At 43.3% G+C, this 24,965-nt stretch overlaps 1 protein-coding gene across 1 annotated transcript in view; it reads left to right on the top strand.

Moving 5' to 3' along the window:
* The window catches only part of LOC145408598 (uncharacterized), a 188,178-nt gene that overhangs the window by 145,276 nt on the left and 17,937 nt on the right, over positions 1 to 24,965 (top strand). The window lies entirely within an intron of this gene.

Raw genomic sequence — 24,965 nt, 5'->3', positions numbered from 1 at the left:
AGATTTATTAACGTTTTGCATTTATTTACGTATTTTAATTACGTATTGTATTTATTTATGTACTGTATTACTCCCTACTGTAAGTCACTGTACTTTAGTCTCTTTTAATATATGAATGTATTTCTTGTTAATGCATCATTGTGTTTTGTTTTTTATGCTCTAGTTTTAGTTAGCTATTTTAGTAATGTCAGAATTAAGTGTTTTAGTCCTTTTTTGTTTTTGTATGCAGGTATTTTGCAGTGTTAGTCTTAGTAATTAATATTTGCATTTCTAATTGTCTGCTCATTGTTGTCATTTTTTGTCCACAGGTTATTATAAATTTAAGAATGTTGAAGAAATATGTTTAGGAATTATATTTAGCTGTTATACTGTTGTCAGTTTCTAGTAGTTTTTTTTGCTTGTTATTAATTACTCTTTCCCCTTATCCACAAATTATTATAAAACTAGGAATGATGTAGAAAAATAATTTATAATGTTTAACTTATGTTTTTACTTTCTAGTAGCATTGTACTCAAATTTATAATTTCCATTGTCCACAGATTATTTTAAACCTGGGAATGATGTAGAAACATGTTTAGTGATCTATTTAACTTACATTATTTTCTTTTTCTAATAGTTTTCTACTAATTAGTTATCATTTTCCATTATGTGTTATGTTTTACCCATTATAGCATCCCAGACTCGGGCCGCACCGCGAAATCATCGCGCCATTTTTGAACGTCACAGGCACAGGCACCGCGATTTTTTTTTTTTTTTTTTTTTTTATACCAATGCGTCATCAGGAAGTTCCATCAGATTTATTGTTGATATTCTTGGAAAGTGAATGTAGTGCGAAAGCAGCCAAATGTTATGGAAAAAGTAAATAAGAGAATTTGATAAATAAATTTATAATAGAAGTGAAGGCATGGATAGAGTACATGAAAATAAAAGCGAATGAAAATACCAGGAAGAAATAATAAAGAGAAAATGGTGAGAAATATGGACAGAACAGATGTAAATATGGTGAAACATAAACATGAAAGAAAGGAAGGGAACGTTTAAAAAAAGAAAAAAAAGGAAAGGAAAATGACAATCGGGTAAATCGTGGTGTCGAAATCACCATTAGTCGTCTCAGCCCATACCGCCTACGTGAGTTTCCGCGCGTTTTAAGAGAAAGACGAGAAAGACAGTATAATGAAAGATGAAAGTTAATATAAACTGAAGATATATATTAGAAAATAATAAAAATCAATTATAGTTAACAAAGAAACAAAACGAGAATTTAAAATATCGACATTAGAGCCATTTACTCAATATCCTGCCAATTTCAAAGCCCGCGCGTCCACTAACTCCCGACTCCAAGGTCCATTATCCTGTGACCACCTTCATATGCCCTGACCTGACCTCCAGCAGCCGGCAGCCCCTCCTACCTGGTTGTGTGGGGAAAGATGAGAGGTGAAAATAGAGACGGGATGGGGGCGAGGAGGTTGATTCCAGGAACTGAGGTCTAGTCAGGCGCTTTGGGAGTAGTCGAGGGCTATTTCTCAATCCCCCCTCGGCCGCAGATTTCCGAGTTAGCATGCCCTTGATTTATTTTAAGCTCCCTGTTCTAATTCAGTCCTTGTTAATGTGAGGAAATGGGGTTTATATGCTTGAAGGTAGATGTAATACAGTTTAGTTGTGGAAGTTTTTCAGGCCATCTTTCCTAGTTACCTGTAGCTCTTCTTTTTGTTTTGTTTTTTATGGTACCGCATTTTTTATTACTTAGGTTAGAAAACTAGTATCATGAATGTAAGAGCATCTACAATTTTATCGAGGGTGAAATAGGATAATTTTCTGTTGTAAATTAGTATGATTGGCCACTGAATGATATAAGAAAAGTTTCTGTAGTAATTTGGTTTTTAAGTGACAGGTTGTTGCTAATTAACCCCCAGTGCTCCTTTGGGCATTTGGTGATTCCCTCAGAGGGCGAAAGTAGTCAAGCGGGAGCCAAGGAAAGTGTCTTAGCATCCCAGTTGTGCTCCAAGGGGTTGAGGAAAATGAATATGACCTACTTTTCTATCCATTTTTGCTGTCTTCATTTTTTCTTTCGTCGTTTCCAAGATGTAGTTTCCAAGCCATATATAGCACATGGTCTTAATCGGGCCAGTGAGAGAGAGAGAGAGAGAGAGAGAGAGAGAGAGAGAATTACCTAGAAAGCCACCTGACTTTATAAGCTCTTAATAAGCGAATTCGCCGAGGATTTGTGTGTATCCATGTAGAGTTGCCATGTTTGCCCTTTTTTCTTTGCCTTGAGTGTGTGTGTGTGTGTGTGTGTGTGTGTGTGTGTGTGTGTGTGTGTGTGTGTGTGTGTGTGCGCGCGCCCTGTATGTTTGTCTAGACTGCTCCTTACTGGATGCAACGTTATATATTAGAATGGCAATTGTTGAAGAAATGCAAGACTTGGATGGTTCTGTTGTAGAGCATTTTTTTCCCGTAGACTAAATATTGAACTTCAGCATTATCAGTTGTGTGTCATTACTTATTTTTCCTCTTAACGCTGTGATAGCTTATATTCATAATTTTAATAAGAGTAGCAGTGTGGTCTTTTGTGTTCGTAGACTCGAATGAAGTAAAATTAAAAAATTGCTGACATTTTTTCGCGAAATTGGAGAAAGTGGGGTCACTGAGGGTAATTAACTAGCGAAAATAGTACCAGGATTGGGTCAGGTTGGTGGTTATGGTGGTGGTTGTTTTGGTGTGGGTAATGGCGGTGGTGGTGGTCTTTTTTCTGCATATGTAAGTAATGGTACTGCCGCTGAAGACTCGTATGTGGGTGGTGGTAGTGGTGATGTATCGATGTAGATATAATGATAGTGATGCTGGTGATGATTCGGTTGTAGTGGTTGTGGTGATAGCAGTTGAGGTGAGTGGTGGTTGCACTGGTTTAGTTGGGTGTGGTGGTAGTTGTGGTTGCTTTGGCGATTGTTGTTTTTGGTTATAGTGGTTAAGTTATCCTATTCCTGGTGTCCTTATGTGGTGTTTTAAATTATGACTGCGTTTAGAAATGAGATTGAATTATACTGGTGGTAGTGTATGGTTGCATAAATTGTGGTAGCAGTGTATAGAGGTTTGTATTAGTGGTACTGTATGGTTGCAGATGTAGTTATAGGAGTTTTAGTAGTAGCTGCAATCAGGCAACGATAAAGGAGTACTAAGGAAAGCAAACAGCAACAACTCTGGTCCTTCCGAGACCCCTTTGTATAGGACAGACTCTAACTATGGTATCTTATATTTTTTTATGCAAGAAAGAAGGAGCCAAAGGCCAGGAGCCCGCAAATCGTTCCTTCCAAGAAAAAAACAAAAACAATACAAAAGAGAGCCAAATTCAAGATCCGTTCATGTCGAGTGTTGCGGTGATTTCTGCGTCAGGTAAATTTGGTTAGGCGCTGTGGTATTTATTCTGTGAGTCTAAAGGATAGCAGCATAAATGGTTGCTAAAGGTTTGGTAAAGTTAGGCAGTAGGTGGTGATACAGATCGTGTAGTGGGAACGGTGATGATAACTGATGTGTAGTTGTGGTGGCAATGGTGGTGATTGTGTGTGGTAGTGCTGGTATTGGTCGTGGTGATGGTGGTGGCAGTGTGGTGTTGGTGTGTGTTAGTGGTAGACTGGTAGCAGTGTGAGTGGTGTGTGGTGGAGGCAGGTAGAGCGAGGTGTTTAGGTGTAGTCGCCGCCAGGCAGGAGCAGGTAAAGGAAAGGTGAGAGGGAAGACCAGGGGAATGAAACAGCAAAGAAAGAGTTGAGAGGGACGGTGAAAGGTTGGAACAGAATAAAGTTTTGAAAGAAAAATGATTTGAGAGGGAAGACAGAATTTGGAAACAAAATCGGGAGGCAAGAGCATAAGCAGGATTTGAGAGGGGCGGTTGGGAGTGGAAATAAGAGGTGAGAGTAGAAGAGTTTGAAGGAAGGTGGGAGTTGAAATGGGGTGGTAAGAGCACAGGAAAGAGCTGAGAGAAAGTGGGAGTTAAGTAAAATCGTCTGGGGATAGATTGTTTAAAATGAAAAATGCATCATCGTGCGGAAGAGGATTAAGAACATGAGGAAATTGAATAACTTTAGTATGCTCGCAGTCTCATGTTACTTGGCTGCTGTCAGTGTTCAGTGTTTTCTTCCCCACATGACTGAAATACCCGCATGTTTTCACTGTGTCTGTGATTCCTACCCTGGGCAGCCACACTCCTGCCTTCTGCGTTGCCTTACCTGTCCCTCGGTATTAATAGAACCCAGGTGACGAAGGGAAGGCCTAGGGGACTTCAGGGAGGGTGAATGGCACATGGATTGGCATCATTCGTTTTTCTCTTCTTCCTTCCTTCCCTCTTTCCTTCCTTCCTGCCTTTCGTTTTCTTTTATTTCTTCAAAGGTTTGAATAGGCACCACTCAAACATACGTTTAAAGTGCTTTCGGAGTTTTTTTTCCTGTTGACTTTGTTCTAGAGGGAAAGAAAAATTGGTATAGAATATGGACTTTTTAATATCTTAATAGATAGCAAAATTGTACACCTGTCGCAAAATACAGACTGTTTAAAAAAATCGTTACATGTAATAGATAAGGTATTACAATGGCGATGTTATACTCCAGAAAAATTTCATTCAAGTCACGTAGAACTGTGATGTGAACCGTTCAATGCGTCTTACAGTTTTGAATGACAATATTTTGGTGGGATTAGTCAAGTTTAAGCTGCAGGAGGGAGGGTGTTAGGGTTGTTGTGTGAGGTGATTGTGTGTGGGGGGGTATTGGTGGATGATTGATGGGTGTGGGGGCAGGGTGGAGAGAGAACGTAAGAACATAAGGGAGAATTACTGCAGTAGGCCACTTGGTTCAGGTTCGGCAGCACCTACAAAACTGATTGAACTAAAACAAGACAAGGATAACAAAGAAGAAGGCAATAGTACCCTCTAAGGAAGTGAAAGGGAGAGTAAATAAAAGTGAAAGGCGAAAGAGAGGCAGAGAGAACAAGAAAAAGAAAAAATTGACCGAGAGAAGAGTAAGTGGTGGAGAGAGAGGGAAGGTTGTCATTGAGAAGTGGGTAGCGAGGGTGGTAGAGATAGTAGAGTTAAGTGGTCTCACCTGGCCACACTGCCTTCATAGAGACGCAACTGCTGAGTAGGAACAATAAGTCTTTGAACATATTAAATAGCTCGTGTGTACTAAATGGCTTGTATGTAAACAGCTTGGAGTTGTTTTGACTTCTTTAAGCAACAGTATTATGTTTCTTCTTAGTGAAAAGTAGTAATCATTTAAGGACCGTAATTTCATCATCATCATCATCTAATCCACATCGCCTTTGCCACCACCACCACCAGCACTACCTGTTTTTCCCACGTAAATATAGGAAAATTCCTCTGATATTACGTGTCTCCAAATGCCGTTGTGGGACAGAAATAATTATGGTTGTAGAACAAAAAATTAGCCTGAGTAATGAAAAATACAAGTTCATTGTATAAGAATTGGAAATGTGTAAAAAGAAACTGGGTATAAGTTTCTTTGAGCCTCCCGGAAAAAAAATAAACATAAATAAATAATCATACTGAAAAAGGGAAAACGTGTACCAGAGACTGTATGTTGACAAGGGTAATAGTTATTAATCTTTAAGTATGAGATGAATAGTTTAATGCAAATGTAATCGTAGTAGAAAGGGAAAAAAATTGCTCGGAGGGAGAATGGTGATGGGTAAAATAATTGTCGAAGGCAAGGACATTTTAACTGTTTGTTTCTCACTGTTTACGGAAGGGTCGGGGTGTTCGGGGAAGATGTAAACAAACAGACGTGCCCAATGGCGTCTCCCGTCAACAGTTAATCGGCTTTGGGAGTTACGAGGCAGCCATATTCTTGGATCGTGGAGGATAACAGATGCAGGTCTGAGATGGAGTAAGAGAAAGAGGTAGAAAAAGAAGAAAACAGAAAGGACGGAGAAATAATAAAACCCAGAGATGTGGTGAAATGAAGAGGCACAAAAAATTAAATGCTTTGGAAATGTATCTTGAGTGCATTGTTTTTACGGGCGAATGGTGGCTGTAAGGAGTTTAATCGAATGTGTAGGTCCATGAGTTTGATAGTGTGTGTGTGTGTGTGTGTGTGTGTGTGTGTGTGTGTGTGTGTGTGTGTGTGTGTGTGTGTGTGAGAGAGAGAGAGAGAGAGAGAGAGACTGACGGTTTGCCTTGTGGGCCGTGTGGTGCCTAGGGGAGGTGAGAGGGGACAAGAGGGGAGAGTGTGGTATGGCTGAGGGTCTAATAGGCAAGAAGGGGAAGGTAGAAGGAAGGAATGGTTGAGAGAGAGAGAGAGAGAGAGAGAGAAGGGAGGGAGATCTATGGAAAGGATGGAGAAAAGGGAAGGAAGGGAAAGGAGAGTAGAGGAATGGTGCATAATGAGGGAAAACGAAGGAGAGTCTAGGAAAAGAAAGAAAAGAGAAAAGAGTGTAAGAAAGGAAGAAAAGAATTGGAAAAGGGTGCGAAAAACATGAGGGGAAGATAAATGATGAATACGGAATAGAGGAAGGTAAGGAAAGAGAAAAAAGGAAGGGAGAGAAAGACAAGAGAGGAGGATATGGGGGAAGGAGAAGTGGGATGAGAAAGTTTGTGAAGGAAGAAGGAAGAGTGACTGTGGAAGAGGAGTGAAAAGGAAGACTGGAGAACGAAGGTGTGATAAGAGGAAAGAGGGTGAAGAGAGGGGAATCAAGGGAAGGGAAGGAGGGGAAGATATATGGTTTATAAGGGCGGAGGAGGGAGGGGAAGGAGTGATGAGGGGTCAGAGGGGACACACACACACACACACACACACACACACACACACACACACACACACACACACACACACACACACACACACACACACACACACACACACACACACACACACACACACACACACACACACACACACACACACACACACACACACACACACACACACACACACACACACACACACACACACACACACACACACACACACACACACACACACACACACACACACACACACACACACACACACACACACACACACACACACACACACACACACACACACACACACACACACACACAGAAAATACTCCACTCATGCTCAGCTGTTATCTTTATGGTGGGGTGCTCCTCTTTCCTACAAACTGTTTTTCTTGCCCAGAGAGAGGGAGAGAGAGAGAGAATCTAACCACCTCAAAATAATTCCAGGCATATAATCAAATAATCACAGGAATAAAAGAAGCCATCATCAATCCCCCGTAATTATTCTTATCAGGCACAGGATCCGCCATTATATATTTAAATGATTAAATATTGTAATTAGTGTTGGATAATTGCCATCCGTGAAATCAGGCGGCTTGGCTCATGAAGGATAATTGCCAATTTTAATTACATTATCATTTGTTGGGTTAATTCTGAGGTTATTTTAATCAATGATGGTTGTATATTACATGTCTTGTTGGAGTCTAGGGTAATAGAAGAGTACACACACACACACACACACACACACACACACACACACACATTCAAACATTAAATAATAATAATAGTAATAATAATAATAATAACACACACACACATTCAAACATTAAAAAATAATAATAGTAATAATAATAAAAATAACGATTCGGGTCCACTTGACCTTTGACCTGAGCTAGTTGACCTTGACCAGGGGAGTTTAATGTCCCAAAACGTTTAATTGGAGACTCGTTTAGGACGTGTCTGGTTTCTATTCTGACCAACAACGATATTTGGGTAGGGTTACAGAGAGAGAGAGAGAGAGAGAGAGAGAGAATAATGGTGGTGTTGATGATGATGATGATAATATTGGTAATAAAAATAATAGAGAGGTGGCCTAAAGTCCTAACGGACCCGGGTTCAAATCCCGCTGGCGCAGGGAACAGTTTAAGGATTTGAATTTCATAAAAGTCAGACTATACTGATCTACCAGAAGACCCGCCGCCATGTAAAAATACCCCCGCTAATACTGATACACCAGTCCTGTATGAGACAGCCCTAGCATGTATTCGGTATGAACAGTGGATGTTAGCGCCCTCTTCTTTGCTATCCTTATCTCATTCTAGTAGTTCAGTTACTCTTCTAGGAGCTGCCTAGCATGGGCCAACCGGCCTACTGCAGTTATCCTCTCTTCTTATGTTCTTATGTTCATATGTAGAGGTGTGCGGTACGTAGGAGGACTACTGGGCCTTGAAAGCAGGCTGTGAAGCCTATGCCGAGTCGGACACATAAAAAGTAATAATAATAATAATAATAATAATAATTAATAATATTAATAATAATTAATAATAATAATAATAATAATACCGTAATAATAATAACAAGGTACTAAAAATAGTAATAATAATGATTTTGGTGATGATGGAGATTGGAGCATTGATGAGTTAGTCGGGAAGATAATCATATCAGTAATAATAATAATAATAATAATAATAATAATAATAATAACGTAGTAGTTGTAGTAGTAGTAGTAATAATAATAATAATAATAATAATAATAATAACTAGTAATAATAATAATGATAATAATAATGGGAGACAATAACGTTGAAAAGTGAGGAAGAAAAAAGGACTATGAAGGTAGTAGAAAGTCAACTCAGGAAGAAGGAAGAGAGTGTGAGAGAGAGGACATTGGCACGGGAAAGCCAAGAATAAGGGCTGGGGGTGAGATAAGGGTGGGACAGGGACAGGGGGCGGGGTGAGCAGGGGTAGGGGGTGAAGGGATAAATTATGGGGTATGGGCAGGCGAGAGTGAGGTAAGGGACAGAGGCACAGTGTGAGGTGGGGGCCAAGTAGGTTTGAGAGAGCGGGACAAGGTGGGGTAGAGGGCAGAGGGGTTAGAGAAAGCAGGGTCGGGCAGGACAGGGCAGGGCAGGGCAATACAAGGCAAGGTAGAACAGAGCAAGGTAGGGTAAGACAAAGAGCAATAATGTAGAGGGAATAGAGAAAGCAGGGCAGGGCTAGGTATAGAAGTGTAGAGAGTGCCAGGCTGCAGAAAGTTAGGTAGGGTGTATAGAAAGAGCAGAGCAGGGCAATGATGGGTGGAAAATTTGGAGAGGGCAGGGTAGGCCAAGGCATGGTTAGAGCGCTTGTTCAGAGAGAGCAAAGAAGGGCAACGCAGTCGAAGCCTAGATGGGTAGGGCTATGTAACGTGTGTAGAGAGAACAGGGCAGGGCATCAGTGCGAGAGACAGGATGAGGTAAGGATTTTCGAGAGAGCAGGTCAGTGCAGGACAAGGCAAAGCAGGTCAGGGTTAGGCAGGGTTAATAGAGAGAGCAAAACTGGGTAGGGCAAAGCAGGCCAGAGAAAACTAGAGCGAAGGGCAGGGCAAGGAAGAAAGTTTTGTGGCATAGGAGAACGGTTCAAGGCGGGGTAGGGCAGGCACCAAATCCCAGGAGACTCACAGGCACAGCTGCGGCCTTTAAAACTTGTCAACACCCAGGCCACAGGGACCTTTGTTTACCCCCACGTGAGCCTCTCCCCTCGTGCCTCCTCACAAGTAATGCCTTAGCAGCTTTCTCCCTCCTTCGCTGTCGTGTGGACTGTGTGAAAATGTTGTTCACGAAATAGAGGTCGTTACTTCAGTTGAGCAAAAAGACTAATCGTGTGTGTGTGTGTGTGTGTGTGTGTGTGTGTGTGTGTGTGTGTGTGTCTGCGTCTGCTATGATTACCTGCAGCCTTGAGGCGTGTACGCAAAATATTTTCAGTGAAATTTGATGGAGTTACGGCGGACGTGACTGTAATAAAATTCATGCAACAAAATGGGCTAAAGTAACGAAAGAATGTGTAGTCAGATGCATATTATTTATCCAAACTGTAAATGGGGTCTTGGGAGCGAGTGCCAGCTAGTATCGTCCTGTTTGCACCAGTTAATCCGCACCTTGTGCCTCATGCAATCTGGAAACAGGAGACACCTTAGAGCAGCTTCCTGACTGCTGAGGTGCATGTACGAGATGATGGTGTTGATGTGCTGAATTTGGAATTGGAAGTGGTGTAGTGCTGACTAGGCCGCTGACTCGGCTGTGTTGGGTGGTGGTTGTGGCGACAGGAAGTGCAGGGTCAGGAGGTGCTGTGTGTCTGAACCTTTGTGACCTCCGTGACGTCCAGCGCCTGACCCGACGCTGCCCTTACCCGGATGTGGCACTGGACGGAGGCTATTCTCGTGGGAAGTGTGATGATGATGATGATGATGATGATGGTGGTGGTGGTGGTGATGGTTTTATATTGATACGTTTCACATCCACTGAACAGGGTGCATTATCATGGGACAAAGTGTATGGTCAAATAGTTGCACCACACGACCTCCCATAAAATACTCAAGTGGAAACGGTACTTTTTGGTGTATGATTTCCCTGTGAACCTTCCTATCTAAATTGGCGCTAGGTTCTTCTTGCTTAGTCACCAGGAATTCCAAGTGCGTCGCTTTCCACTTAGATTTCACCTCGTACTTTCAGAATGCAAGTTTCTCGTATCTTTGAAATCAGTAGAAATAGTTTTATGTGTACTGGTTGCTGCTCTTGTAAGGTTGTAAGTACATTTATAGTGTTACCTCTGGACTGTTGAGATATTCTAGAGTTCAAGATCTTTTACTAGAGTTAGCCACTTCACTACGAGAGGCCACCCATAATTGAAATCATCTGGCGGTAGCAACAAATAGAAGACGTCATCACAGTAGTCAGATTAGAAGGTGGATCAAACTAGTAACCAAGGAGACTCATTCCTACCCCATAACTGTAACTCATCGAATATCATGCAACCACATCATAGTATTCAGGTCGTGAGAGTAGCCTGGATGACCAGAAAAAAAACTATAATATGTTTCTTATATTTCGAAAAGATATTATTGCCTTCACGAGGGTAAAAATCAACTTTAGGATTTATTAACTTTGGTGAAAGTGATAGGAAAGAAAAAATGGAAGGAGATTTTAGGATTTTCTGAGCCATATTGGGATCCTGTGGTTATATTTTTTCTTCCTTCGTATAATTTTTTAGGGCTGAGGAGAGAAAGCGTAAAGGGACGACTTGAATTGCGTCACCTGGGATGGTCAGAGAGAGAGAGAGAGAGAGAAAGAGAGGGTTGATTTTGTGTAAGATATTTAGTAGGCTGGATGGAGGTAAATAAATAAAGAGGCGGAGAGGTAGGGAGAGAGGAAGAGTAGTTGATACAGAACAGAGAGGTTGAAGAGGAAAAATTGATGTGTAGAAAGACAAAGTATCAAGAGTGAATTAAAAAATACAAAAGTTTAAAATAGAATAGCAAGGCAAAGAGAGAGAGAGAGAGAGAGAGAGATGGGGGGGGAAGAGGCCTATACTACCCTGAGGCACCAATATCGGCTATCCCTTTTATCGCAGCCGCCACCTTGCCTCCTCTTACTCCTCCTCTCCCATCCTACCTTTCCTTCCCGTCCTACCCTTATTTATTTCATTTGCCCTTCCTTCCTTCCTTCCTTTCTTCTCATTAGTCCGTCCTTCCCTCATACCACAGCCTTTTTTTTCACGCCTCCTTTCCTTTCTTCCTTCTTTCATTCCTTTTTTCTTTCTGTTTTATCTCCCATTCTTCTCTTCTCCGTCCCTCCCTCTTCCTTCATACCTTACTTTCATCCGTTTATTTTCCTTCCCACCTCCCTTTCTTTATTCTGCTTCCATCCATCCTATTACATTCGCCACTTTATGCTATCGTAAAAGAGAGAGAGAGAGAGAGAGTTAACCCTTTCACTTCGATAACGTCTTTTATTCTCTACAATACCCAGGTGATTTTACACACCTGTAGGAAGACCATTATAATGACGGTGCAGTAACGAGTCTTCATTGAATCTTGAGTTATCTTGCGTCCTTTTAATCTTGCGGCCGCGGGAAAATTTTATTCAGCTCATGAGAGACGCCTCATAGTGAAGTGGCTTATCTTACATCCTAGACTCTCCCATGATCTAAGGCGCTCTAAAGGGTGTTGAGTTACGGGCGGGTTGGGTGTGGGTGTGGATAAGTTGTGAAGGTGTGGCTGTGGGTGTGGGTAGTGTAAAAGGTGGATTGTAAGTGTATGATTGTGAGTGGTGATGATGGGGAGAGGAACTCTGAGCAGTGTGGGACAAGGTGCGACATGATGGTGAGGGCATGTTGTGAAGTTGTGAGCTGTGTGTGTGTGTGTGTGTGCCGATGGTGACAGTAGTGAGGGTCACTTTTAATGGTAATGGTGATTGTGTGAGGCCTTGAAGATAACTGTGTGTGGACTGCGGAGTGAATGCTTGTGTGCAGTGGAGATGATGAGAGTGACTGAGGATGGGTCTGGGTGGATAGGACAAGTGTAGATGATAAGGGCGAGAGTGACTGAGTGTCGAGGGTAGTGTATAAAGTGAGGGCGCCTAAATAGTAATGGTGGCTGTTAATGGTGATGGTGACTAAGAGGTGAGAGTGATATGGGTGACCAGAGTGTTGATGGTGACTGTGATCTGTGTTGGGGTGGCTCGAGATATGAGATTGATTGAAATGAAAGTAACTGTTGATGGTGACAGTGGGTGTGTATGCTAATAGTATCTGTGGAAGGTGATGGTTACTGTGGATGGTGATAGTAACATGAATGGCGACAGATAGTGCGTGAGGTTATGATAGTGACTGTGGAAGGTGCCCTGGATAATGATCGTAAAGGTGGATGGTGATGATGGTGACTGAGAGGTGAGGATGATAAGGATTCCCTGAATATTGGTGGCAGCTGCAAATTGTTAGGATGCCACTGGATTGCGATGACGACTGTGTGAGGTGAAAGTGACTACCTCTGCTGACACTAAACCAAAACAAGGGTCGGGCTGGGGTAAGCATTGAGCCCCCAGCCGTAAACACACGCCTCTATCTTGCACCGTCAGTTTTTTCCAATTCCACGTCTTGGTTGTCTCGAACGAGGTGGAGTGTGAACATGGATTCGCAGAATATCTTTATTATTTTCCTTTTTGCATTTACGATTTCAATTTAAAGGAAAGGATTAAAAAGAAAAGATTTTGCGCTCTTCTTTGTTCTTCCTTCTCGTAAAATAGAATCATAACTTTTTATTTGCTTGAACAGTAAGATAAATTGATAGGTCCTGAATTCACTTTCCATGTCCGTTTTCCCCAAACAAGTGTTATTTACGACAGTGGAGGCCCAGGTATCAGGGGAAAATTAGACGTTTGGTTTATGTAGGGAGTGATTGAGGTCGTGTGATTTGGGTCAGTGTGGGTAGATCATTAAGGATATAGGTTTATCTCCTTTGAGCATTTTGGTATGATTTATTTGCTCTGTGACTGGCCTGATACAAATATTTATCCCTGGGCTTGTATACTGTAAAGGTGATGTTGATGAATGATGTGTTTTTATTTTCGTTCGAGTATGTGGATAGTAATTTTAGATGTTTGTGATTCTTCTTTTCTGTTTTGGTTCTTTATCAAAATTTATTTGCTGTGTAACTCATAGCCCAAATATTTCTCTCAGGTTCTTGTAGTTCATGTTGATATTTTTTGCTCATCTAATCATGTATCTAGTATGTAACTTTTCGCGTTCTTGATTCTTCTGTAATTTGGTCCTTCACGATTTTGTTTAGACGATTTGCTGTGTCACTCCCATAGCCCAAATATATGTCCCTGTACTGTTACGCTGGTGTTGATAGTGTTTTTTCTTCTTCTTGTTCATTTGATTGCATATCTGGATAGTATTTCAACATCAAATACCGTATTCCTGGCTCTTTGCTTTGATCAAGGGTGAAAAGTGACATAGTAGTAAGATAGTATTTAGTTATCTGCTTTGAGTAGGAAATAATAATAGGTCTGTTAAAGATCTCATTTATATAGAGACACAAATTCACTTGCCCTTCGACTTCCAGAATAAGATTTTCCAACCCTGCGTAAAATAGCCTCAAAGCATTCACAGCAGCGAAGGAAATAATCATGGTGAAATTTGATGGGACTCAAGGTAATTTTAAAGCAGGAAATGAAAAGACTTTTATTATTGTTCAGTAACAGTTGGAGAAGTATGTAGTGATTTATGACGCGTATATTCTGCCAGTCAGGAAAATATACATGAACCCCTTCGGTACGAGAATTCTTCCAAGTGGTGTAATTGCTTCATCAGTCTGAAAGGGTTATTGCAGAGCGATGCTGACCGCCTTCAGTTCGAGAGTTTTTTCTTTCTTTTAATTGAATGAAAATCGTCTGTAGGTACCCAGAATTATAGTGAAACAGTGTGCCTTCGTGCTGGCAGTGTAAAACCTCGGAAACGAAGAGTGTCTCCTAAAGAATGTAGAAATCGGGTAAATGTAGGAAGACGAAGAGACGACGTAGACAATGAGAGTGAGAGTTTGTGAGGGGGTGCGTGAAGGATGGCGAGGGTGAAACCTGCTCTCACACACTCCCTGTGCAAGGTTGAGGCTCTTTGAAGGTCGCACTTGAGTCGGCACACACACACACACACACACACACACACCACTCTTACGCACCCCTTTCTTATATCACTCACTCCTGCACAGTCCTTTCTTCCACCGCTCTTTTTTGCGCCGTTGCACTTTGCATTGGCAGCCCTGCCTCTTACCCTGTCGTTCCCTTCAACCTGCCTTCTTTCAGCACCTTGTCTTCGTTTTCTTCTTGTTTCCCCTGTCACCCTGCCGTTCCCTTTTCTTACACGCCTTGTGTAATTTTTCTCACTCTACCTTACCCAGACATATTGTGCCGTCTCCTTTGCTGTTCATGTTTAGTTCTTTTAGTTAGCCACTCCCTTATATGAGCTGCCTAGCATGGACCACCTGGCCTACAGCATTGAACTTCTCACCTTATGTTCTCTTGTTCTTATGTTCCCTCACCTTTTCTCATCACGTTCCTCCTGCCAACTTCGTCATACTCCCTGATGTTCATATCTCTGAACCATTAACGCAACGCACCTAATCTTTCACCGCTGTCTTGTGTTCTTTACACTACATCACCTCATCTCACCTCGTAGCACCAAACGCCATGTCCCCACATCCAAGCTACCCTCCATGGTTGCCTCATGTCACATCTTAACACTGCATATACAAACCAACCGCGCATTGAGTTTGGCAGAACAGTTTATGTGCAGCCCTTCTCGCTTGTACTTTCTGCTCTGATGTTACTTTTTTTTAATCGACCTTTGCTTTGCGCCAGCCACAATTCTTCGCCTCCCCATACTTTCTTTGTCAGCTTTTACTCCCTCTCACACTATATCACCCCGTATATACTGTCAGACCCCTACACCCTGCCTCATCCGCTCCTCCCACCGTCACACCCTACATGTAACAAAAGGCCTCGAAAGGACCAAATGTGTCTGTTTACCTTCCTTTGTATTCCTTTTTACACTATACCTCGTCTACGCCTTCCATTCCCTGTACCCTACCGCCACTGCACCATACCCACCCTCACATCCTACCACTACCACACTCTCACCCTGTCTCCCTGTTACCTTACCACTACAACACCTTACCACTCACACCCTACCAGTACCCAGAATCCCAGCCACCTCACATCACCTCACAACACTCACACTGCATCACTACTGCACCTTACCATGCTCACCCTAACTCAGCCTCACCCTTCCACTGACCTGAATCCCATGCACTCCACACCACCCTCACGTCCTGTTCACACCCCGCCTTACCATTCACACCCCACCTCAAACATGCACCTCCACACCACTCAGATTCCTATGTACAGTTAGGGACATACGTTCGCCCAATATTTTGCCTCTTCTACTTCGTTTCTCTGGTGGTGGTTATATTTCTAAGCTGAGAGGGGCCTGATATGGTTCTCTCTGCCCATAGATGATTTTCCTTTATATAATGCGTCAGTGAGGAGAGTCACGGATATAACCTGAGTGTGAAGTAGGCACAGTGAAATAAAAACCGATTTTACCTCACACCACGCTCACGCTTTTCCACCCTATTCACCCCCTACCATTCGTACACCCTACTACATTTACACCCTACCATGCACATCCAGCCTCAACTATTCCTCCTTCACACCACCCTTATTCCTCCTTCACACCACCCTTATTCCCATCCCCCACCCTCAGATCTATGTCATATAACGTCGATTTTAGTGCACCCTTGTCCTGTCCCACCCTACATTACGCTCTTACACTACACAGAACCCATCCGCCACCCTGCTTGGCCTCATCCTGTACTACATAACCGTCTTCCACACCGTACCCTCTTCCCAGCGTCACAGTCCTTCACTCTCCCCTGTCTCACGATCTTTAGCCCTGCTTTTATTTTTCTCCATCCTTTTCCTTCCTTCCTTCCTTTCCCTGTCCTTCCCTACCACCCTTCATCTTGCCTTGTTTTGCCCTAACCGTCTTCTCCCATGCCCTGCCTCACCATCACTTCCCTGCCGCATCTTTATTTACCGTGTATTTGCCACTCAACCTTGCCGCACCCGGTACCTTCCACCATCCTGCTCCACCAACATCCCTGCACCCTGCTTTATCCAACCTTACCCTGTAACCTCAACCCCCTGCATCGCCATCTTTCTTCCTACCCTGCTTCACCATCCTCCACCCTGCCTTATCGTGTTTCACCCTGTAACCCCCTGCCCATCCTCCATTCTCCCGTATCCTACCTCATCACCTCCCACCGTGCCTACTCAGCGTCAGTCTATACTTTCTACCGTCCAGCTCACCATTTGCGCCCTTCATCCTTCTTCCCTTCCTCTCTTCTCTCCATTCCCTTCATCCTTTACTACCCCACCCCCATTCCCTCTGTCCCTTTCCTCTCCCCATTCCCTCCATCCTTTCTCTCTCCCCTCTCCACTTTCCTTCCCATCCTTCCATCACTATATTCCCACGTTCCCCTCCCCTCTTCCTCCATTTCTCCCTTCCTCCCCTCTAATCCTGCCCTTTGCTTCCCTCTGTGTCCGTATTTACCTTCTACCTCTCCCTTCCCTCTGCACACCCATAAACATACAGTCTTTCTTGGTCCCTGTGTCTTCCCCTCTATTTATTATTCTCTGTTTCCTTTTACCTGGTTTCTTGTCACCTACTTCTCCCGCTTTCTTTGTTTTTGTTCTTTATCTTTTTCTGTTTTTCTTGCCTTGTGTGTCTCGCCCTCTTTCTGTAATCCTCAACATTCCTATGCTCCCTTTCCCCCTTTCAACTTTTTTTTTTCTTTTGTATCTTTTATTATTTTCTTAAACCCTTTAAGAGCTCGAAAATCCATTCCAAAGCTGAATACATTCGTCGTTCGTTTTCAAAATAAATTATCCTTATAGGTTTTTGTATTTATTTTAGTCATTCGATTTTATTTGCTGTATCTGTGGCACTCTCCCATTTCTTCGTTTTCTCCAGCAAGCATTTCCTCTTGTGCCTCTTCGTCTAATCATTCTTGTTGATGCTCATTCCTGCCTTCCCTCCATTCCCTTCCGTCTCCTTCACATTCCATTTCTTCCCTACCTCACCACTCATCACCCTCCTTCCCAATCCTCCCTCTTATTTTTATCTGCCCTGCCCCTCCTCACCCTTTTTCTTAGTCCATTTCCCCTCTCCCATAGTCCCATTCCATATCTCTCCTTCCCACTCTTCCTTCTCTCGCTCTGTTCCATCTCTCCTTTCCCTCCCTCCCCCTCCCCTTCTCGTTGACTCTCTCCCTCCTGACTCACCATAACAGTGTGGTGTTGGTTCAGCGTGGCGGTTACCTCACCGCACTCCCCTCACGCATATACCTTCCTCACTTACTCATTCCTTCATCACCCTCACCCTTCTTTCACTTTCACTCTTTCACCCTACCCCTTCTTCACTGCTCACCCTTCATGTATACCTTCCCCACACATTCATTCCGTCTTCACCTTCACCCTTCTTTCATCCTTATTCTTCCCTCATCCTACTTCAAAACCATTCGAACTCTCACACCTTCCTCACTCACCCTCATTCTTACCTCACCCTACTTTTTAACCATTCACACTCTCACACCTTTCTCACCCTTACTCTTCCCTCACGCTCTTGCACCTCACGTACGCTCTTCTCTTACCTCTCAGTCGCACGTAACCCTCTCATTCTGTCATCCCCTCATCATACACCATCCTTATCCCCTCAGCCTTGCCTCATACCTAATTCCCCACGTCTCCCCTTTTACTCCCTCTCCTACTCCTTCCCCCAACCTCACTTTTGCTTCACTCCTCATTTCTCATCTCTTAACTGATCCTCTCCCTTTCCACCTTACTCCTCATCCACTTTTTTTTTTTTCTCATTCCTTATCTCTTACTCCATATTACTCTCCCACTTCTTTCCCCAACCTCACTCTTGCTTCACTCCTCCCTTACTTCCTACTGCCTCCACCTCACTCTTCACTCCTTATTCTTCACCCACGCCTCCTCACCCGTCCTTCACCCCTCCCTCCATCCTCCCGCCCCCTTCCTCACGTATCCCTCACTCTTACATCAGCCCCAAGTCGATTAGCTTTGATCCTTGTTTCTATCTCTTCGCCCCTCCGTATATTCTGTTTTATTTGGTTTTATTCTATTCTCTTATATATTTATTTTTAGCACTATGCCTCTGTCTCCCATTCAGTCATCAGTCTATGCGTTTGTAAATAATCTTTGTTTTTATTTCCTACCCGAGTTCCTTTGACTAGTTAGTTTCTGGCAGTCCAAGTTTTTATCAGTAGGTAGATAGATATTGACAGGCATATTTAAATTAGATAAAGCAGACATTTGAGTTAGATAGAAAGGCAGACATATAACCTTGGAATACGTGCAGGCATGTAAGTTGGATGTAGCCATAATAATAGGTATATCGACATTTGAGTTAGACGGACAGATGGGTAGATAGATAAACAGAAGTAGATAGATAGATAGGCGGATACAAGGACAGACAAAAATATTTTAAACAAGTATTTGGCGCCATGTGAGTGTAATCCCTGGGTGTTTGTGCTGCGGCAGGAAGTGTGCTGTGGTGCGGGAGGGCTGGGACAGGCAGACGTGTAACCAGCCTGATTTATAGGTTTAAAGGTCTGCTGGGGGGAGGGGGGGGAGGACCAGGGGGCTGAGAAAATAACAGACCTTAAAAGGGGGGGGAAGAAGCTGCATGTGGCCAAAAATGGCAGAAATGAAATAGAATCGAAATGAAATAGACAGTCAAGGTAACATAGAAGGGAACGAAAGCACCTTCTGTTGGGCGAGCCTCTCTTCAAACTGAATGGATTCGTCTATTTACACAGAATTATAAAAGAAATACGATCGAATCATACAAGTTACTAAAGTGGGAAAAGCAGGCAGGCAAAAGACCTTATTTTTTCAGAGAGCCATATCCATGTAAGTATAATTGGCCCAAGGCGAAACAAGAAACATAATAATACACGACGTATTTGAAGCGATATTTTTCACTTAAATTACAATGGAATCACACCGACGCAGAAATCATTTGTGAGCGTATCCCATCTTCCATTGTGAAACTAGCACCCGATTCAAGGTATTTTTGAGCTGGCGCGAAATCAAGGTCTCCAATGCCATTTTTGACGTGGAGTTAATCCTTTAAAAGCGTCCTTGCTGAACACCCTCCCCTTCTCTGCCACCCACACCGATACTAAAGTGGAATTTCTGGAGTGAAGAGGTCGGGATGTGCGTGAAAGAGGCGTGTGGGAAGTGATTGCGATATTGCCTTCAAGCTGACGTGGGTGTGAGAGAGGGAAGGTTGGTGTGTGTGTGTGTGTGTGTGTGTGTGTGTGTAAGAGGGTGCATGCGCGCGTGCAAGAAGGTAAAGCGTGTGATAATAACTTTAAGTAGTAATTGTTGTCTAAGTAGTGATAGCCTGTAACTGTAATATTAGAACAAGACAAGGATTCAGCTTTATTTATAAACATATGTAAGTTGATACTTAGGTAAATGCCTTCTACTCGAGAATAGCTTATTTCATTCTAATTGCCCCGGGACGATTTCATTCAACATAGGAGAAACCCTTAGTGGGTGAAGGAGTTAAAAGCAATCTTTATTAATATCAGGTCAGTTAGAGAGTGAAATTTAACGTGGAAGTCATTAGTTTGGAATAGGCGGGCGAGTTGGTATATGAAGGGTTGAGTATGTGGGTGGAGGGCGGGAAGGCTTATGAAGCATTGGACGGGTAAGGGTTAGGGTGGGGGTGGGTTTGAAGTGGGTGCAGCGGAGCCAAGGGGAGTGGATTGGTGAAGAGGCTTGAGGCAACACCATCAACGGGTTTGCTTACACTGCCCCTCTACTCTGCCTCACCCTCAGGCCAGCCACATCAGGTCTCATCCTTAAACCTAGACATCAGACCAGAAGAATAGTTTGCGCCGTGTTAAGCAGTCGTGAATTGTTTAGACAAATGAATTTTTACCTGTATCTATGTATAATCAGACGCCTTAATTCCGAGAATAGTAACCACAAACGAAGCACCATGCCATTTTGTCCTCTGCGATCAAGCTGCTCTCCTTCCAGCCACACACCCCTTCACCTATATACTTCCACCCCACCCCTCTCTCTCATCATCAGTCTCCCTCTGCCCATGCCTCCCATCACGTTCTGAATTTGTGTTGACTTTCTTCCCGAGGATATATCGTTGTATTACATTCTTGCCACCAGTAAACGGTTTTTCATCCGAAGACTTTATATATACAGTATGTAGCCATCATTAACCGCTTCACTCCTAAGCCGAGTAAAATGGTCTGGAGGTAGCACAAATGAACTATAAAATAACGTCCTGGTGTTGAAGGGGTTAATATTAAGAGTAACCAGTTTCGATCAGAGTTTGCTCCTCTTACAACTCGGTTTTTCAATAAATACGAACTGTGTGTGTGCATAGTTGATCCAGAAGAAAGCTATAATAAGGTAACATTCCGGACCTCCTAGATATTCTTTTGATATTGTTTTATCCTCAGAGTGGGCACATTCAGCATGTTGGAATATTTTGACCTAGCTCTTAAGCCCCGTCCACACGAGCGGGCAATGCCCGCGGGCACAAGCGAGCAGTTTGCCTGTTGACGGGCTCACCGCTTGTGTCCGCGGGCAAATGCGTAAATTGCCACGGGCAATTTACGCATTTGCCCGCGGGCACAAGCGGTGAGCCCGTCAACAGGCAAACTGCTCGCTTGAGCCCGCGGGCATTGCTCGATCGTCTGGACGGGCGTTTAGATATACTTGGGTAACATTTCGTGCATCTTAAATATTCCTTACGCCCAAGGCCAGACTTTAAAAACACAATTCGCGCGTCGTCATGCTAGGAGTTCACGGGTGTAAATATTCCCATCAGCGTCCTGCGACTAATTTCTAGCGAGAGCAGGTGTGGCTGAGGTACAGTCGGCCTCTAATATTCGTTTACCGTCCAGTGCGTTGACTCCACACGCATAGTATGTCCGTCTTTTCCCCCCCCCCCCGTCTTATATATCAGGACACGCAGACAGGGAAAAAAAAAAAAAATCATTCAGCTTAATAATTAGCAAGCAGAGGAAATCGAGATATAGAGGTGAAATATCAAGGCTCACATTTTAATATCAAGGATCACATATTGAAACACGGGGGGAAGATCTTTAAAATACTGAACTGCATGCTCTATTCTAGAAGTCGTGTATTATTAATGTTTTATCACATGTAAAATATTTTGGCATCAACCAGAATTTTTACCTAAAGTTACTCAGCAGTTCACACACACACACACACACACACACACACACACACACACACACACACACACACACACACACACACACACACACACACACACACACACACACACACACACACACACACACACACACACACACACACACACACACACACACACACACACACACACACACACACACACACACACACACACACACACACACACACACACACACACACACACACACACACACACACACACACACACACACACACACACACACACACACACACACACACACACACACACACACACACACACACACACACACACACACACACACACACACACACACACACACACACACACACACACACACACACACACACACACACACACACACACACACACACACACACACACCGGAATGTATGGTAACTAAAATATCGCCCAGGTCCTATTTCATCGAACGCAGGGATTACGATACTTCTTTAGTAGACTGTAGGTGAGGGAGAAGGAGGGAGGGGATGTGAAGCCATGGGAGGAGAGATGGGGAGGGGAGAGGGGGTGGTGGCAGGTCCTAGCCTCAGGGGGCCTACCTGCCTCTCCTCCTCATCTCCTCCTCCTCCCTATCCTGTTTCCTCCGCCTCCTGTCAGCTCTTCAGTCTGGTTAGAAGCTCTCATGAATTGGAGAAAAATATTAAAGATCGCTTTGATAACTTTACATTTTTATTTTTTCATATAATCAGATAATTCGGGAGCTTCAGCTTTACTTACAATAATTTGGAAACTTACAGTACTTTTATTAACAATTATTTTTCCGTATGCAAAGTGGAATGAAATAAGCTGCCGAAATTAATATCGCACAGCACTTTATTCTTCAGTTGGAGGATGGGACATGACATCTGCGTGCTTAAAAATAAATCTGAAACCGGTACGAACAATCTTCCACGGGGTCAGTGGGCCATAAAAGGTATCCATTGCTTAAGCCACATTTTAACATCCATTGCCCTTCTACCTTGAGAGTAAAAGTACAGTTTGTTTATGCTTTCATCTTCACTTATACAACTAGCGTGCAATTCAAAGCCAAACTGGAGTGAATAATGTGAAAGAAAAATAGACAAAAGAACATAAGAAGAGAGGATAACTGCAGTAGGCCGGTTGGCCCATGCTAGGCAGCTCCTAGAAGAGTAACTGAACTACTAGAATGAGATAAGGATAGCAAAGAAGAATGCTCTTCCCCGCTCTCCAAACCCTCCAGCCGAAGCCGGCAGGAAAAAGTCGGAAAGAACACCATGCAGTATAGAAAAACTGGCGTGGACATTTTACAGGAAAGTGTGAAAGGAGAATAGAGACTATCACAGTGTAACCTGAAAAGGAAAAATTATGAATTAGTATTGGTTATAAGATTTTCTTTTTTCTATATCCACCCCTTATTTGTCATATGCTTATCTAGCCTATGCTTGAAACTCTCAATGGAAGAAGCGATGGTAATAGAGAATTATTTTCCTAAAGATGGGTGGAAATGGGCGAAATGAAATGAAGAGGAGGAAGAGGATTTGAAGACAGGAGGGTAGGAAAAGTTAAAAGAGCGATTGGCCAAGAGTGAGAGGATTATGCTGACGATAGAGTGAAATTTAGGAAGTGAGATACGTGGAAATATAGGAATGAGTGTGTGTGTGTGTGTAATTGTATGGGAATGGAGGGAAAAGAGGAGAAAGAAAGTGAAGGACCGCAACATAGAAACGTGGATAATTGCAGCGAGTGGGCTAAACCATACCAAGCAGCGTCACCAATTCCTGTAGCAGGTATTGATAAGAAAGAACAAAAAACGGAGATACATATAGGGATGAAAGGCGATAGAACGAACGAAGGATAGAAAGAAGAATGGGTCTGAAAACCACAAAAGAGGGAAAACGGGGAAGAGAGGAACGTGGGGAATTGTCGAGGCGAATGGTGAACGTGAGAGGGGGGGGGACCAATGAATGGAGGAACGTGAGAGGAGAGAGAAAGATAAAGAACGTTGGAAGAGGGAGGTGACAGTTGAACATGAGAGGGAGGGGAACGTGAGAAGAAAAGGACTTGGTGAATGTGAGAGAAGTGAGAGATTTCATGATCGTGAGAGGAGTATGAGACTACCGGTGAACCTGAGAGGAGGGAGTAGGCACCGGTAAAAGAAAGATGTGACTGAACGTGAGCATAGAATGAGGCCACAGGTGAACGTGAGGAACGAATAGTGAACGTGAAAGAAGGAGAAGGAACTGGGGATACGTGAGAGGAGGGAGAGGCCACTGCCGAACGTGAAGATGGGGTGGCAGGATAGGCTGGGCGGAGAGTAGGAGGCAGGTACGCTATCTGGAGAGGGAGGGAAAGGAGAGTGAGGTGGGAGGGAGGGAAGACGGTAGAATCCCCCCCCCCTTTCCCTTCTCTCATTCCACCCTCTTCTCTCCCCCATCATCCCCCTCCCACCATTCCCTAGAGTTCCATCCCTCCCTCCCTCACCACCCGTCGCGCCTGCTACCACCCTCTCCCTCCTCCTCTCACCTCCCTGCCATGTCTTTCATTTCTCTCTCTCTCTCTCTCTCTCTCTCTCTCTCTCTCTCTCTCTCTCTCTCTCTCTCGCTCACCACGCATTCCGTTTCGTTTCTTTCCCTCACGTTTTTCTGTGTTACCCATATTTTACTCGTGTAGTCTCATCACCCAGTAGTCGCCTATATAGCCCCCATATCTAAGCACACACACACACACACACACACACACACACACACACACACACACACACACACACACACACACACACACACACACACACACACACACACACACACACACACACACACATATTTAAAACCGAAATGAAGAAGAAATTATTTACTCCTGGCTAATGTTTTTTTGCCATCAGTTTTATTGCCATTGTTTTGTGTAAATTGACTGGTCTTTTGCAAAATATATTTGAAATGTCATATGATCATGTCCTAAATCGTGAATCCATTGACGTAGTATTTAGTTTACTTATGCTTATGGAGTAAAAAACAGTAGTAACGGGATTAAAAATAATTTCCATCAACTCCTTCGAAGGTTGATTTCTCTCCCCAAGCTGAACAAAATTTAAGATAGCAAGACGAGAGATTCATTTTTTTTTTATTGGATTAGTTCCCCCATGCTTATTTTCTTTCATTCATTCGCCACGCTTCACCACCATTTCCCAGTTCTTCTCATCAGCCTTATAATTTATTACACGTTTTTGTATCTCTTGATCACTCTCCGCTTGGTTTTCCGTTCGTCTGTCGGTCTTCCAACTTCCAGGTCTGCTTTCGTTCCTGTCTTTTTGAGAGAGAGAGAGAGAGAGAGAGAGAGAGAGAGAGAGAGAGAGAGAGATTGTTGAGGT

This window comes from Coenobita brevimanus, chromosome 78, assembly GCF_032717465.1.
Source record: "Coenobita brevimanus isolate Jiangsu-jjx chromosome 78, ASM3271746v2, whole genome shotgun sequence".
In the NCBI taxonomy this organism is placed as follows: Eukaryota; Metazoa; Arthropoda; class Malacostraca; order Decapoda; family Coenobitidae; genus Coenobita; species Coenobita brevimanus.
The sequence above is the reverse complement of the archived record's forward strand: the minus strand, read 5'-3'. Positions and strand labels throughout refer to the sequence as shown.